Here is a 12,424-nt window from a genome sequence, read left to right on the forward strand (position 1 = left end):
AGCCAGGATGGTCTCGATCTCCTGACCTCGTGATCCGCCCACCTCGGCCTCCCAAAGTACTGGGATTACAGGCTTGAGCCACCGCGCCTGGCCTAATTTCTTTTTATTGGTTTCAACTTTCTCTTGAATCTCATTGAGTAACTTCATGATGAACATTTTGACTTCTTTATCTGGTATTTCAAGGATTTCATTTTGTTTTGGATCCATTGCTGGAGAGTTAGTGTGTATTGGGGAGGGGGTGGTATTGTAAATAAAACTGTTTTTTCATATTGCCAGAATCATTTTTCTGGTTTCTTCCCATCTGGATAAACTATTTCTTATTATTATTATTGAATTTACTTTTGATTTGACTGGGTTCTATTTTTTTTTTCCCGTGAGGATGTGACTTTAATGTGTATCATATGTGATCACCTAGCTTCAGCTCTGGGTGTTTTCAGTGGCAAAGTCTCTATTGAGTTTGTTGGTTATAGAGAATCTGTGTGCGATGGCTTTCTCGGGTACTGGTTTTAGTAGCAGTGTACTTAGTGTGTGGGAAGGTTCACTGTCTCCTGTGGGGCCAGAATGGCAGAGGTCTCAGGAAACATCCTGTTCCCCAGTAATGTGCACTACTCTACTTCCCAAGTCTTTTTCTCATTAGGTTGAGTAGTTCAGCCTTCAGACCAGTAGGAGGCGCCCATGGGTGAAAACTAGCTGCAGCTGAAGCAGGTGGTGGGTATATGCAGTACCCCAGTGGTGGACAAAAGTCTCAGCCTTGACAGAGGCAGCTTTTCGGGGCGAGAGGGTGGGGTCCCAGTGAAATGCACTAAGGTCTTTACTGCGGGAGGGGAGGGAGCCACCTCAGCTTCACTACCAGGCCAGCGGGAAAGCAACCTCCCTGTCATGCCTCCCCTGCCCCCCGTCCCTATATTCTGGATATTTAGATCAGACAAGCACCTCTGTCCATCTGCAGGAACACTGACATTCCACGTCCAGAGACAGTGGGACTCTTATCTCTCATGAAAGCCTGAGCCCAGAGGGCACTCCTCCCAAGGGGATGCAGTCACCCCAAAGTGCTTGAGAAAGGTCCTCCATAGGTCTACCTTCACCGAGCTCCTGTGGGAGAAGCCCCAGCTGTATCTGCAGTGTTGGACAAGAGGGAGGAGAAACCTCTTCACAAGCACCGGGGCTCCTCCGCTGCTAGGGTAGATCCTTAGTCTTTCTTTCCCCACTGAGCCCTGTACTGCACCTGTTCCTCTGCTGAAAGAAACTTCCCACAGGCGGGAAGTCGTGGTACTCAAGGTTCATACTTTGGTTTCTTTTGTCCCAAGGAGTGTTCCCTTGGTGTGGTGAACTGCCTGTTCCTGTGGGAGTGGTGATCTGTGTGGGCCAGACTACTGTGAATCCAGCTGCTTATCTGGGTTTAGCCGCCTCAGGGACTGCCACAATCCAGGCCTGTGCTGGAGAATCTCGACAAGGGATATAGTCATGGGGAAGACACAAGGGCTGAAGGTCCTTGAGCAAAACAAAAGATCACAATGGGTGCACGCCCAGTATGGTGCCTGCTACTACAACTCAGGACCAGAGGGAAAGGGAGGGGACTTTGTGTGAGCAAGGACCCAAGAAGTCCCCAGATTGCAGCCCACTCCAGCATTTGGACTCATGAGGGCAGAAAAGCTCTCCTTGAGTTTAGATACTAGCAGTCAAAGACTAGAGAATACCCTTTCCACAGAATACTAAATCTCTCAGGGTTTGATACTCTGCCAGCTTCTTGTTACTATCTTTTGTGTGCGTGTTGTGGATCCTTCCAGTGAATTCTCCGATGGACTCCAGCCCTCTCCCTGTAACACTGTATTTGGGATGTGACTATTTATTTGTGATTTTGTTTCTTCCTTCTGAGGAGAATTGGTTACCAGCATCTCTAGTCAACCATCTGGAGAAACTCTTTAGTGCTTCCGGCTGTGGACAGGTCTATGGGATGTGTAGTGATTTGGGCTCCACTCTTAGCTCCAGAGGTGGGTGATGTTGGGTGGAGCTGGATAAGGCTGACCTGTCCTCTCATCTCATAGGGGCCTGTGCAGGCACCAGCTCTGATGGTGACAGTAGGGGAGTGGCATGAACTCTGTAAGATTTCCTTGGTTATAAGTAGCCTTAGTGCAATGGCTTTCTCAATTGCCAGATGCAGTAGTAATGTACTGGGCACATGAACAGGCCCCAGGCCTCCTGAACAGCCTGAGTGGTATGAGTAATGGTGTTAGCTGAGGTCGTGCAAAAGTTTTCTCCTTCCTGAGTACCGTGTTATTATGTTAGCAGACGTTGTAGAGGGCTGTATCAGTTGACCTCCAACTGCAATTTAGGGACTTGTTGAGGCCATTAGCTTGCTCAGACAAGGTCCCTTCCCTTTCCCTCTGGTCCTAAGCTGTAGTAGTGGGCGCCATACTGGATGCGTACCCATTGTGGAAGTTTGTTCTGCTCAAGTACCTTCAACCCTTGTGTCTTCCTATAACTAGATCCCTTCTAAATATCCCCCAGCACCAGACTGGCTTGAGACAGCTGCACAGGATAGGGAAATTCAGAGGAGCAGTAGGATTCACAGTGAGGTGGCACTAGCAGGAGAGAGCCAGATGCAGTGGTGACCATGGGGATTTATACTTGGCTTATGTTGCCCTGGGGAAACACTCATATCCCAGGCAATGGGAAGGGTCATGGAACTCCCTAAAGTCCCTGTCTGTGGTGTTAGGCTACCAAGATGGGCATAGGGGCATAGCCTGTGGGGCCTGGATCAGGCAAGTCCTCACTCTGGCTCACCAGGTGCGGACTCAGGCTGTAACCCCAGTAGGGATCCAAGGGCAGTTCCCCTGCCACTGGGGTAACGTTCCAGGGAGCAGTGGAACTGCCTCTGTCGCATAAAATAATCCTCAGGGAGGGGAGAGGGGTAACAGGCAGGAGTGAGACCCACCCAGCTCTCACTTTCTTAACATATTGGGTCTCGTACTCACAGACTTCTGGCAACAGCTGGCTGGGTCCCAGGCAGTCTGCACTCAGAATGCAAAACTGCCCCAGGTTGTAAGTCCTCCAGCCCAAGACAAAGACCAAGACTTCCAGGCCACACCCCTCCCAGTTTGCCTGCAAAGCAGGGGCTCCCAGCTGCTACCTCTGGCAAGAGCCTGCTTCCTGCTCACCTCTCATTTCTGATCAATGGGGTTTATACACACTGTAGATCAGATTGCTTATTTTAGTTGGCAGCTTCTTCCAACCTGTGACCACTGTCTGAGTTAGCTGGCAGAATTCTGTGAGGTCCCTTATGAAGTAGGATCAGCAATGGCTTCCCTCCATCCCTGCTAGAGTGTGGGAGTGCACGCAAAACAATTTTTTTTTCTTTTATATATGGAGTCTTGCTCTGTCACCCAAGCTGGATTGCAGTGGCGCGATCTTGGCTCACTGCAACCTCCGCCTCCCGGGTCCTAGCAATTCTCCTGCCTCAGCCTCCTAAGTAGCTGAGATTATAAGCATGTACCACCACACCCAGCTAATTTTGTATTTTCATTAGAGACAGGGTTTTGCCATGTTGACCAGGCTGGTCTTGAACTCCTAACCTCAGGTGATCCACCTGCCTCAGCCTCCCAAAGTTCTGGGATTACAGGCATGAGCCACCACTTCTCGTATGCTCCTTGCAGCACCAAATCAGCACCAGTGCTTGGTAGGGTTGAGACACTGCCCTGTGGCCTGGATTGCCCAGCTCCCCAGTGTAAATGTGTATCATACCCTGGAGACAGATTTTCACCTGGCTCACCATGCAGGTTGCCGCCCACAGCTTTCAAAGTGTCTGAAGTTTCTTTCACTTTTTCTGTTGAGTTTCTGTGTTTCTTCTTGGATAAAAGTTTACAGCATAAATCTCTGCATGTTATTTTGCTCTTTCCAAGTGGGTGAGGCATTCTAACAAAGCCTCCAATCTGGAGCCTGGATAGTTTATAAAGAAAAGAGGTTTATTTGGCTCACAGTTTTGCAGGCTGTATATACAAGAAGCTCAGGACAGAAGGCTAAGTGGAGCCGGAGTGTAGAAATCACATGACAAGAGAGGGAATACGAGCTGCCAGGTTCTTTTTCAACAACCATTTCTCAAAGGAACTCAGACTAAGAACTCACTCAATCCCCATCCTGGCTAGCACCGTGAAACCCCGTCTCTACTAAAAAATACAAAAAACTAGCCGGGCGAGGTGGCGGGTGCCTGTAGTCCCAGCTACTCGGGAGGCTGAGGCAGGAGAATGGCGTGAACCCGGGAGGCAGAGCTTGCAGTGAGCTGAGATCCGGCCACTGCACTCCAGCCCGGGCGACAGAGCGAGACTCCGTCTCAAAAAAAAAAAAAAAAAAAAAAAAAAAAAAAAAAAAAAAAAAAACTCACTCAATCCCATGGGAATGACACCAAGCCATTCATGAGGGATCTGCCTCCAGGATCCTGACACCTCCCACCTTGCCCCACCTACAACATTGGGGATCAGATTTCAACATGAGACTTGGCAGGATCAAACAAACCATATTCAAATCATAGCATATGTCATCTGCAAATGTATTCAAATCATAGCATATGTCATCTGCAAATAGACAGTTTCATTTGTACCTTTCTAAGCTATATTCTTTTTTTTTCCTTTTCTTGCCCTATTTTACCACATAGAACTTCCAGTACTATGTTAGTCATGGTGAGAGCAGATATTTTTGTTTTGAGGGACAGCATTCAATTTTTCTTTCACCATCAAGTAGAGTTAGCTGTAGAATTTTTGTAAATCAAATGGCAGAATTTGTACAAATGGCCAACAAGCGTATGAAAAAATGCTCAACATCATTAATCATCAGAGAAATGCAAATTAAAACCACAATGATATATTGTCTTACACCAGTCAGAATGGCAGTTATTAAAAAGTCAAAAACTAACGTATTGGAAGGGTTTGGAGAAAAGGGAACACTGATACATTGTTGATGGGAATGTAAATTAGCACAACCTCTATGGAAAACAATATTGGCGGTTTCTCGAATAACTTAAAATAGCACTACCTTTCAATCCAGTAATCCCACTACTGGCTATCTACCCAAAGGAAAGGAAATTATTATATCAAAAAGATACCTATACTCATATGTTTATTGCAGCATAATTCACAATTGCAAAGATATGGAATCAACCTACGTATTCATCAACAGATGATTGGATAAAGAAAATGTGGTGTATATGTACACAAATAAATACTGTTCAGCCATAAAATGAATGAAAACACATCTTTTATAGCAACATGGATGACACTGGAGGCCATTATCTTTAGTGAAACTAAACTAATTCAGAAAGAGAAAGTGAAATATTGCATATTCTCACTTAAAAGTGGGAGCTAAATAATGTGTACACATGGACATAGAGTGTGGAATGATAGACATTGGAGACTGGAGAGGATGGAAGGGTGGGAAGAGTTTGAAGGATAAGAAATTACTTAATAGATACAATGTACGTTATTCAGGCGATGGTTACACTGAAAGCCCAGGCCTGATGTGGTGGCTCATGCCTGTAATCCCAGCACTTTGGGAGGCCAAGACGGGTGGATCACCTGAGGTTGGAAGTTCAAGACCAACTTGACCAACATGGAGAATCCCTGTCTCTACTAAAAATACAAAATTAGCCGGGTGCAGTGGCGCATGCATGTAATCCCAGCTACTCAGGAGGCTGAGGCAGGAGAATTGCTTGAACCCAGGAGGCAGAGGCTGTGGTGAGCCGAGATGGTACCATTGCACTCAGCCTGGGCAACAAGAACGAAACTCTGTCTCAAAAAAAAAAAAAAAAAAAAAGCCCAGATTTCATCACTATGCACTATCTCCATGTAGCAAAACTGCACTTGTGCTTCTTAAATTTTTATAGATTAAAAGAAAGACACATCATTAAAAAAATTGTGGAATTTCCCTCTATTCCTAGTTTTCTGAGAGTTTTGTCATAAATGGATGTTAGATTTTGTTCGATGAATTTTCTGCATCAATTGATAGGACCATAGTATTTTGTTTTGCTTTAGCCAGTTAACATGGTAGATTATATTAATTGGGTTTTTATTATTGAACCGGCCTTGTTTCCCTGGCATAAAACCCTACTTAGTCATGGTGATAATTCATCTTACATATTGCTGAATATTGTTACAAATGTGTTTTTAAGGATTTTGAATGTCAATGCTCATTTACTTCCTCTGTATCCTTGCTGGTTTCCTGTCTAGTTGTTCTACCAATTATTGAGAGAAAAGTGTGCATGTATCCAACCATAACTGTGGTTTTGTCTGTTCTTTCAGTTCTATCAGTTTTACTTCACACATTTTGCAACTCTGTTGTTTGGTGCATACACATTTAGGATTGCTATGTCTTCTTGGTGGATTGACCTTTTTTATTATATATTATAATACCCTTCTCTCTCTGATAATTTTCTTTGCTCTGAAGTCTCCTTTATTATTAATATAGTCACTCCTGCATTATTTTGATTGTTTGTGTGATATATCTTTTTCCATTCTTTAACTTTCAACATGTCTATATTGTTATATTTGAGGGGACTTTTTTATAGACAGTACATAGGTGAGCCATATTTTAACTCTGTAAATCTCTTTCTTTTAATTGGTATATTTCATGCTTTTAAGTTTAATTAATTTCCCATATGTTTGGGCTTAAGTCTTCCATTTTCTTATTTATTTCTTTTAATGTTATTTTGACTGTTTTCCACCTTTTCCTAACTTAGCTGATACCATTTTATTGATTTTTTGTTTGTTTATTCTATTTTCTTCTTTCTGTTTTATTTTCCTACCTTCCTGTGGGTACTTTTAAGATTTTTTAAAATTTATTTTTGATTAATCAATAGTGGTTTTGATTGTATCATTTTGTATAGCTTTTTAGCGATTGCTGTAGGTAACACTTCAGTGTAGTGATGTCATCATTTTATTAGTTTAAGTCAAGTATAGAAAACTTACTTTCATTTATGTCTTATTACCATTCTGAATTTATAATAGTTATCTTAAATATTTCCTCCGTGCACGTTTAGAATCATATCAGACAGTGTTATAATTTTTGCTTCAACTTTCAACATAAAATTCAAGAGGAGAAGAAACATCTATTGTATTTACCCATATTTATGCTTACAATGCTTTTGTTTCTTTTGGTGTTCTGATACTTGTTTTTTCCTCTTTTTAAAAAATTACCTTTCTGTTTAGAGAATGGAGTTTAGCCATTCTCTCAGGTTAGGTCTGCTGGTGATAGAATCTCTTATTTTCCTTCATCTGAGATGGTCTTGGTTTCTTCCTGATTGCTAAGTGATATATTTACTGGTATAACTTTCTGATGGGGTAGTTTTTTTCTTTCAGTCACTGGAAACTCTTCTTTTTTTTTTTTTTGAGACGGAGTCTTGCTCTGTCGCCCAGGCTGAAGTGCAGTGGCCGGATCTCAGCTCACTGCAAGCTCCGCCTCCCGGGTTTACGCCATTCTCCTGCCTCAGCCTCCAGAGTAGCTGGGACTACAGGCGCCCGCCACTTCGCCCGGCTAGTTTTTTGTATTTTTTTTAGTAGAGACGGGGTTTCACCGTGTTAGCCAGGATGGTCTCGATCTCCTGACCTCGTGATCCGCCCGTCTCGGCCTCCCAAAGTGCTGGGATTACAGGCTTGAGCCACCGCGCCCGGCCTCAGTCACTGGAAACTCTTATGCCACATCCTAGCCTTCATGGTTTCTAATAAACCATCCATTGTCATTCTAATTATTTTTCCCCTATAGGTAATGTGTTATCTCTGGCTACTGTCAAGATTTTATTCTTTGTCTTTAATTTTCAGAAGTTATGATGTGTCTTAGAATGGACATTTTAAATTTTATTCTGTTTATGTTTCACTCAGCTTCTTGAATCTGTAGGTTTATGGCTCTTGCTAAGTGGGAATTTTTCTGCTTTGCCCTCTGTCTCTCTCCTTTAGGAATCTAAGTGACATGAATGTTAGATACTTTGTTATGATCCCACAAATTCCTGAGGCCCTATTTTTTTTCCATTCTATTTTCTTTGTTTTGTTTAAATTTCTGTTGTTCTGTCTTCCAGTTTTGTTATTCTTTCCTCTCTCCTCATCATTCTGCTGTTGAGCCTATCTACTGATCTTTTTATTTACACTATTATATTTTTCAATTTTAAAAACTTTGCTGATACTTTCTGTTTCTTAAGGATTTCTGGTTTTTTGATGTGTTTCAAGCATGTTCATAATTGCTTATTGAAGCATTTTTATCGTGGCTGCTTTAAAATCTTTGTCAGATAATTCTGACAACTCTTTCTTCTCAACGTTAGCATCCGTTGAGTGTATTTTTTTCATTTGGTTTGAGATCTTTCTGGTTCCAGGTATGAGGAATGTTTTTTGACTGACATATGAGTATTTTCGGCATAATAGCGTAAGACCCTAGATCTTATTTTAACTTTCTGTTTTAGCTGTATTTTTTTATACCACTCTGGTATAAGAAGGGGTGAGGGCACATCACCTCATTACTGCCAGGTAGGAATATAAGGCCATTATTTTTGTTGACATCCAGCTCCCCAGTAGGCCTCCACTGATACCTCCTTGGCCGGGAAATACAGGAGTGCTTCATTACTGGTTCTCATTTGGCCTTCTTTTATAGGGCAGGAGAAAAGGTGTGACCTCTTGATTGGTGATGAAGTGGTTTCTTATCACCTATTGGAAATGAAAGTGTTGACTTCTTCCTTGTAGTTTTCTGACACCACCATGACTGAGAGAGTTTGGAGTTGAACATTGTGCCTCATGATAGACTCATGAATGTAGAAGTCTAGGTTTCTACTCAGCCTTTGCTGGAATGGATGGGGGTAGGGTAAAGTTTTTTCTGAATGGTTATTATCTAAAAGTTTTCTTTTTGCTTGGCTGCTGTTTTTCTGTCCTTTGGCTAGAGAGACAGGCTTTTGCTGAGGATTTTTTTGTACGCATGTGCTGGCATTTCTCAGTGGTTGGCTCCTTTGACTTTAAGGCAAAAAGGAAACCTAGGGCACTTACCATAGTGTCGATCGTAGAGTCCTAAAGTTCGTAGCTAAACTGCCTTCTTCTATCCATGTTTCTAAGTCTTTTCATGTTTGTTTTATGTGTAATGTCCAAGATTCTTGGTTGTACTTAGTGAGAAGACTAGTGAGTAGAAAATTATGTCTACTCCATCTTCCCATCTATGTATCTTTAAAATAAGTTTCTGACCTAGTTATTGTCCTGCAATAAAAGTGATGATTTCTTAAAGACAGGTTATGAAACAACTTATAGGATATAGATTATGATGACATGAATAGCTTAGAATAGTAGCTGTCAAACTTAAAGTGCATTCAAACACCTGGAAGGCTTTTTAACACTGATTATGGAGTCCTACTCCCAAGAAGAAATGAGAACTAGCATTTCTAACAAGTTCCCAGGTAATACTGAAGGTGCTGCTCTGAGGACCATAGTTTGATAATCTGTTTCAGAGAAATGCTGAATAGATGACAGATCATTAACTTTAAATGATATTAATGACAAATACAGTTGCTTTGAGTAAAACAACTAAAAATTTGTAATAATTAAACTGGGCATTAGATATAAAATATTTAAAAGTAGATACTTAAAAGATGATATAATATTTTTAATGAAATGGGTCTTCCCATTTTCCAGCACTATAGTATATGACATCTGAGAGGCCAAAAGAGTAGGACACTAAGGGAAATAGTATTCATTTTATTATAAAGGGAAGAATATAGCAAACAATGAGAGATAAGGTGATCAGTTGTTCTGTGAGCATAAAATAATGCCTATTTTTTGGATCTTAAGCAAGAGTATTTGAAGAATACCTTAAGCCACACTCTGATAGTTGTATGATATGCAAGATCTTTCTTAAGACTCAGATTTGATGTCAGAAAAGCTCTGTTACATTGATCTGAACTAATGATGCCCAACCTGCTAATTACTGCACTTACCATCATAATATACTTTCCTCTAAAGTTCCTCTTTTTTTCTTGAGTTAGTGAATAAAAATGATTCTGTAATTAAAACTACTCCCATCAATAGTATGACCATTAGTTTAGATCAAGGTGAACCTAAAACTGTTTTCCCAGGTGATCACTAACTATAAAAAAGAAAATTAAAATACTGAAATGTCAGAATGAGGTCTCTTAGACATTATTCTTCTTACAGAATTTGTTATAAATGTTAATAAAGAAATTTGCTTTGAATATTCGTCAGATAATGGTTCTTGTTTTGTAGCCATATACATTAGATTAGAGTGAATTACAGTATTTCGCTTTATCTCTTTTAGCTCGTGTGTTGTTTAGCAAAAAGCAGCTCCTAGAAGCAATTAATGGATTCAACCTTTTTGGGCAACCAGTAAAAAATAAGAGCCGCAGAATCGTTGATTAAATTTTTTTTGGAATTGCCACATTTAATTAATTGACTATTCATTAACAAAGTCAATTTCCGTATAATCAGAGAATGTCCAAAATTGTATGTAGAAGCCTCATACTTGAACTTTTCCTTTGAAAAATGATTTGCCAGTTAAAATTTAGTTTTCGTAACTAAAGCCATTGCTTAATTTCTTTAATAAAAAAAAGAAGGAAAAAAATTTTGATAAAGAAATTCTGATTTCCGTCTGGTTCAGTGACTTTTCCCTCAAGTCTTTACTTAACTTTATAGAGAGTTAAATTTATTTGGCGTTGTATATTTATATTTTTATGTCAGTTTTCATGTTGGTTTCAATTTAATGTGTTTCAATGTATATCATGTAGAAGAGAATTTGTGTGATGTGTTTAGCCAGATAGTTGGGAGTTTTGATCCCAGCTTCACCTTCAACTGGCTACAATCAAATGTCTAAAATCTCATTTTCTCTGGGGATGAAAAAGAAACCTTGAAGGTCGTCTTAAATTTTCATTAGATCTTTAGCCAGTTTTTGTACTGAAAGAATCTAATCAAGTGACCATAGATTGAGTTGTCAGTGGAAAGGAATAAAATGTAGGAATAGAGGTTACTACTCTGGATCAAGAAGTAGGCTAATTTTCTTTAGCAGTTTTTATAAAGGTTCCTAAGATGGTGAGGTAAAGTGAAGTCTCTAACTGATATTATAATTAATCCTAAGCTACTGAAAGTAAAGAAACATTTTAGGAGGTTACACAGTTGTGCAAAAAAATGACATGGTTTTTGTTATGGCAATTGTAATACTGTTTACTCAAGTCTTGAATTTAAGAATATTTTTAATTGTAGTATATTAATGCAGCCACCTCGCTTCTCCTCCTTACATACACAAGCACTCTTCTCACCCCAACTCCCTCTGGAGGATGGATGGGCTTTGTCTACATGAAGGTCATGAGGAATTACCACACACTCTGGATCACCCATTTTCATATTCCTGGATGGATGGATGGATGGATGGATGGACAGACAGACAGACATACATACAGAAGTAGGAGGATAAAATGACTTTAAAGAATGGCATTATATTAGGGGTCAGGAGACAGCATCACTGCATGCTCTGTGCTCAATTCCACCAGTGAGTTTAGCTATTTAAGCCTCAACTTCCTCGTCTAAAAAAATAAAGATAATGATAATAGGACCTAACTCAGGAGGTTTTCATGCAAATAAAGGTTAATTAGCATAGTGCTTGGCAGAGATTAAACTTTTAATAAATGCCATCTCTTGTTACTATTATTTATGAAGTAATGGTAATACAAAGGAAGGGAAATGAAGAGAAAGAACTGAAAGCTTTCTAGAGCATATATCAAGGAGACTGAGAGGAGGCATGGATTAAACCGGAGGTGGTGTTATCAGCAGTCTGGAAAGGTACAGGTCTTGCTAACCTGGCTTCTGTGGCATACCAAATACTGAGCTGAGTGGAGCTGAGTGTCTCTTGGTTGGCTGTTACATGGTAGTAGCCAGCTCTTTTTTGCAATTGTGTCATCTCCTTTGAAGTACGTGAGTCTTAGTTTATGTTGCTTACATACCTGTATGCACCCCTTCCAATTATGTGTATACTCACACACATACATACAAGCTACATTTCCTAACTCTACCCATCTTTCAGTGCTCTACTTTTCCCAGGAAGCTTTCATAGATTGCTCAGCTATAATTCTAAAATCAGTAAATTGCTTTACTCTGCATTTGGATTCTGAGTTATAACTGTATTGCTGATACTGTTCCTCAGCCAGTTTCTCAGTCTTGACTACACATAGGAATCATTTGAGGAATTTAAAAAAATACTCATATATGAGCTCTACTTCCAGGGATTCTGATTTAATTGGTGTAGGGGGAGGCCTTGGCATTGAGATTTTTTGGAACTCCTCAGGAATTCTAATATACAAGCAAGGATGAGAACAACTGCTCTAAGCCGAGCTAATTTTTGGCTTTGTTCAGGTCATGTCTATTTCCAATGGAGCTATGCACCAAATATTTGCTGAATTGACTACTAC

The 12,424-nt window shown here is 40.5% G+C and overlaps 1 pseudogene; it reads right to left on the reverse strand.

Annotated features, from left to right (window-relative positions):
• The window catches only part of LOC108527313 (eukaryotic translation initiation factor 4B-like), an 18,354-nt pseudogene extending 6,997 nt beyond the window's left edge, over window positions 1-11,357 (reverse strand).
• Window positions 11,358-12,424: the final 1,067 nt, after the last annotated feature.

The sequence above is a fragment of the Rhinopithecus bieti genome, unplaced genomic scaffold (assembly GCF_001698545.2).
Source record: "Rhinopithecus bieti isolate Rb0 unplaced genomic scaffold, ASM169854v2 scaffold_618, whole genome shotgun sequence".
In the NCBI taxonomy this organism is placed as follows: Eukaryota; Metazoa; Chordata; class Mammalia; order Primates; family Cercopithecidae; genus Rhinopithecus; species Rhinopithecus bieti.